Source organism: Nyctereutes procyonoides, unplaced genomic scaffold (assembly GCF_905146905.1).
Source record: "Nyctereutes procyonoides isolate TBG_1078 unplaced genomic scaffold, NYPRO_anot_genome, whole genome shotgun sequence".
In the NCBI taxonomy this organism is placed as follows: Eukaryota; Metazoa; Chordata; class Mammalia; order Carnivora; family Canidae; genus Nyctereutes; species Nyctereutes procyonoides.
Window position 1 is genome coordinate 43955186 of NW_026575042.1, and position 5736 is coordinate 43960921.

At 34.2% G+C, this 5736-nt stretch overlaps 1 non-coding gene across 1 annotated transcript; it reads left to right on the top strand.

Moving 5' to 3' along the window:
* The first annotated feature begins 5348 nt into the window (after nt 1–5348).
* Nucleotides 5349–5455, top strand: LOC129507425 (U6 spliceosomal RNA). Its single transcript, XR_008663995.1, has one exon. It is a non-coding gene; the product is annotated as a U6 spliceosomal RNA (small nuclear RNA).
* Nucleotides 5456–5736: the final 281 nt, after the last annotated feature.

Genomic DNA, 5736 nt, shown 5'->3' on the forward strand with positions numbered 1-5736 from the left:
TTCTTTATTGAATCTCACTGAGTTCTTCCATTTTATTCTCCAGCCCAGTGAGTAACTTTATAATCATTACTTTGAATTCTTTATTAGGCATATTGCTTATCTCTGTTTCATTTAATTCTCTTACTAAAGTTTTTTTCTTTTTCTTTCTTTTAGAGCATATTCTTCTCTCTTCCTGTTTGCTTGACTTTCTGTGTTTGTTTATATGGGTTGGGCAAAATGACTACTTCTCTTAAAGCTGAAGAAGTAATCTTCTGTATGGTGAGCCCTATACAGGTTCTGTGTACTTGGTGATTTTTGCTGGTTGGATGCTAGTCACTCTTTTAAACCATAGCTTTTTACAAAGAAAATGAAGGGGAAAAAGTAAAAAAAATAATAATCATAATCATAATTAATAATAATAATAATAAAACAAGAGGAAAACCTACAGCTGTTTCTGTGCCCCAATACCACAGGGCAGCTGGTGTAGGCTTGGTGACCCTGGGAACACTGACATTGAAAGCTCTCTCTAATGACCAGACCTGGCAACCCTCCAATTTTAGTGTCTGAACCTATCCCTTATGCCACCTAGGTCTTGTTCAGTCTAGGCTTCTAAGGTGGAGGGCGAAAGAGTGTTCCTGCAGTTCCTCAGCCCTTTGAACTATGGCTTTTTTCTTTTTTCTGTGTCCCAGTGCAGCTAGGGCTGGTATGGGCCTATGGACCCTAGACTCACTGAAGTCACAAGCTTACTGAGACAACTGGATCCACCTTCTATGGTGTCCTACTCTGCTCCAGTCAAGGCTTTTAAGGTTGGGGCGGAGTGGGGTGGGGGGAAATTGTAAACTGTGTTGTTCTCCAGTCCCTTTGACCTGGAGAGCTTTTCCACAGTTCCTCCACCACTTGGCAGAGTTCTAGTGTTCTCTCTTTTATATGCTAGTTAAATCATGGTTTGTTTGTATGTTTTTTTTTTTTTTTTTCTGTGCCCAAGGACCAAAGAGATCTGTTCCTGTTCCCTCGGTGCTTTCCCTCTCTGCTGCCTTTCACAGCATTAGGGGTAGGGGTTCCCTTTGTCTTTGGTTGTTCAGTAGCTGTTCAGTAGCCCTCAGTTCTTCTTCAGGAAGAATTGTTGTATTAATAGGTGTAATTTGGTGTATTCCATGGAGGAGGTGAGTTGGGTCTTCTTACATTGCCATCTTGAACTGGCTTCCTTAAAGCATTTCATTTTCCAATGACCTCAAACATTTCATTTGAGATTATTTATATAGTTTTCCAAGGCCATTCTAAAATTTTCTGTATTGTAAGAGCTATTAAAACTAATGTATATTAAATATGCATTATGAAATTATGTCAAAGAGGCTCTAACTTTTAAATGTATATGTTTTCCCTAGTCCCAAAAATAGCAATGTGCAGAAATTACTTCCACGTATAAAATTAAAAGTTTATTGTATAGGAAAAAATTCATCCTTGTCTTAATTTTTTTTCTATTTCTGACATAACAGAACCATATGTTGCTCTCTAGAACTGTAATACCTCTGTCACCAATGATAATTGCTAATGTATTTCAACCTTTCATGAAGCATTAACAGGATTCTAAGAAATAATCATTAAAATATTCCAGAAAAACATGTGAGATGAATAAAATTAGCCATTTCCGAAGAAGAAAGGACTAAGAACACTAACTATTGCTTTTAAGCCATTAAAACTTATATTCAATCACATTTATTGTTATGGTTCCCAGCCAGTTAATTTTTTTAATGCATGACCTTGAATTAGGAAATATTTACAGGAAATATTTTATGTGACATGAAATCAGGCATAAAAATTAACTCACCATGTAAGAGAGCACCAGTTTCCATTACTTTGGAGATAGCTGTCAAATAATAACATATATCCTGAGCCAGAATACATTAACATCAATTTTCCCATTATTCATCTTCTGCTTGATATTTTTGTGATGATGAGATGCAAAAACATTTAAAAGTATACATTAATCCTCTGATAAACTTCTAATAATGAAAAATTAAAGGCCAATAATTTAATGGTGCAAAATAATCTATACTTTTTGGAGGAGAAAAGAAGCAGCACCAACTATAAAATTTAAAATGTTTCAAGATAAATTAGCTGGTATTACAATTATATAATTATAATTATAATATGTATAATTATAATATGTATAATATGAAAAACAATTTTCAATTATAAAATATAACTATGTAGCATAATTATAATACAGAATCATAATTTTACATTATTTTTATATTCTAAAATAATCCTAGACATGTTTACGCTATTTGAAACCATTTTCCCAATGTTTTTTTTTTAAGATTTTATTTATTTATTCATGAGAGACACACAGAGAGAGAGGCAGAGATACAGGCAGAGGGAGAAGCAGGCTCCTCGCAAGGAGCCCGATATGGGACTCGATCCCAGGTCTCCAGGATCATGCCCCGGGCTGAAGACCGCGCTAAACCGCTGGGCCACCAGGGCTTCCCACCCAATGGTTTTTTAATTTAATAGTTCTTATATGTTGATATTTCAAATTATTGCCTGTTGATATTTAGTAGTTATGTTGATATTTAGCATGATGATATTTAGTAGTTAGTTGAAGTTTCAAGCTTATAGTAGGATTATCCTATCCTCCAAGGAGAATATCCATTTACAAATATAATTTGTTTACTGTTTTTAAGATTTATTTATTTATTTTAGAGAGAGAGCAAGCAGGGTGAGGATACAAAGAAAGAGAATCCTGAAGCAGACTACTCACTGAGCATGGAGCCCAATACAATCAATCTTAGGATCCCCAGATCATGACCTGAGCCAAAACCAAGAGCCAACTGCTTAACCAACTGAGCCACCTAGGTACCCCAACAAGTATAACTTTTAACATATATACCAAATATATATATACCAACGTTTCCAGCTAAACATACCCTACTTTGGAAAGCATTTTGTGAATTAACATTCACATTTGTTCAACATTTGTTCAACTTTGGCCAACAAAGGTGTTGTATTTGGAAACTCAAATATATTAAGAAAGTAATGTCTTTGAACTACTTTTCTCAAGGCTTAGCAATCACTTTACTACCCCTAACTACGTACCTATCAGATCAGTTATTATAAGGGTCCCATTCTACAAATTAGGAGACTGAGAACAAAAAAAAACCAGCCTTTATTAATCAAAATACAGACTTACAGTAGCTAAGGATCAAGAAGAACAACAGAGAACCACAACATGGGCTTTAGAAAGGTAATGGGAGTAATATTTTTGAAATATCTTTTGGTGTATTTTTGCCTTCTTCATTAGATGATCTCTTTCCCCATAACCATTGCAGTATTACTGCTCCAGTAAAAGAGAAAGCAATTATCCCAACACTGGGAAGAAGCATATGCTGCAATGGAAATAATGTTTGTCAAACCATCTCTTTTTCCTCCTTTGCATACAAGAAAACTCCCATTCCCAGTTCCCACACACTTCTATCTAAGTGGGACCATGTATCTTAGATTGAGTCAATAAAGAATGCCAATTCTAGTCCTTACCATTAGATACCCATTAAATGCCCCTGAAATCTTTCACACGCTCTCTTTATTCTCTATATTGTTAGATGTGAAAAATGTTGAGGTTGAAGGGGCATGTGAGAGTTAGAAAAATAATCCCCTGATTTAACTCTTGGAGGAGGCACATACAGGAGATCTCCCTTCCTTTTCCCACTAACCCCCACTGGTCTTTGCATGAATGAAAAACAAAATTTTATTGCATTAAACTTCTGGGATTCATTATACTAATACATATTATATAAAAGTTCCCCTTTGACAGGAAACCCATAAGTTCTAGGAATATAAGAGTAAAGAGGAAAAAATGAAAGAAGTCCCTCAAGAGCCAACTAAGGAGGGATTAAGGCTTTAATATTAACAGTTTAAAAATAGGTTCTGATAAAAGGAAGAAAGATGATAAAATACCCCTTTGGGTGCCTTCCAAGGAGGGAAAGGTAGTACTTTCCAAGAGCTCATTTTCAATTACAGGACTAACAAAAAGACAGTACTCCCTTCAAGGGAACATCTTTCCAATCACTGAAAAATGCAAATCAAGTTTATGACCTTATCCTTGGTGTCATTCATAGCCCTGCCCTTTGCTTCTCACTCTCCCTCAAGACGTTAGAGCACTGTAGTCCAACATCACTATATTTCTCAAAACCTGGGTTATTCCATTTTAGACTACAAATCAAGGTCCAGGAAAAGCCTAGCCTTCTTAGACTATTCACATAGCTCCCATCTTCTACAGTCAACTGATCAAAGAAAAATAAATACAACTCTGCAAAAGGCCTTATAATTTTTTCCTCAATATTAATTTTATAAGAATCATAATTCACAAAACAGAGATATGATAAAGATAATCCCAATTTATAGCATCCAACAGAATACAACTTTCTCATGTGAATATCTGCATTTAGACCATTTCTATAAAGGGCTTTCCCAAGTACCATGACTAAATATTTGCTTTATTTTTTTTATTTTTTTGGATACTTGCTTTAAATACACTTAAAAATTTTGTTTCTTTTTTTGTACCTCAAAATACAAAAATGGTCTGTCCCAAAGGTAAATTAAAATTTCCACCTCAAAAATAAAAAATAAAATAAAATAAATAAAATAAAATTTCCACCTCAAACTTATCTACTTAATAAGTAGAGAACACTGCAACAAATAAATGCAGAATATACATTATTTTCAAGTGTATATAGAACATTTACCAAAATTAATCATACACTAGTGCATAAAACAAATGTTAACAAATTTTCACAAATTGATATCATACAGATGTTTTCTGACTATAAAAGAATTAAGTTAGAAAGCAATAAAAAAAATCCTCTTATGTTTGGAAACGAAATGATGTGCTGCCAAATAATTTACTGGCAGCCCCAGTAGCTCAGCGGTTTAGCACTGCCTTCAGCGCAGGGTGTGATCCTGGAGTCCCGGATTGAGTCCCACGTCAGGCTCCCTGCATGGAGCCTACTTCTTCCTCTGCCTGGGTCTCTGCCTCTCTCTCTCTCTGCCTCTCATGAATAAATAAATAAAATATTTTTAAAAAATAAAATAAAAGGCTTTTAGTACCTAAGAAGTGAAGATCTGCCAACAAAAGTATAGCAGACTTCTCTACCAAGAAATTATATATATATATATATATATATATATATATATATATATAAAGAATATGTAAATATATAGAAAAACATAATAAATCTAAATTCTTGGACTGGAAGACTTAAGATTTTTAAAAATATGAGTGCTTCCCAAATTACTTTTTAGATTCAATGCAATGCAAATGACAATTCCAAGCAGAACTTTTGTGTGTCAACCTGATTCTCAAAGGCATATGAGTGCTTGCTTCAGCAGCACATACACTAAGATTGTAACACTATAGAGAAGATTAGCATGGCCTCTATGCAAGGACGACACACAAATTCGTGAAGTATTCCATATTTTTTAAAATATAATGTCAAAAATTCAATTCAGAAGTACAATTATAAAGTTACTGGTGGCTCTGCAAAAAGCATAAAGGATTCTAGAGACTTCATTACTGCAGAATTGAGATCTAATCAGGCCGAAATTAAAAATACCTTAACTGAGATGTAATCAAAGACTTATGAATTTAAATGGCCAAGAATAGCCAAAAACAGTCTTTAGGAGGAAACAAGTTGGGATACTACTCTATATTCTTTTACTGGACATTAGAACTTACTATTAAGGTATAGTAAAGGTAGTTTC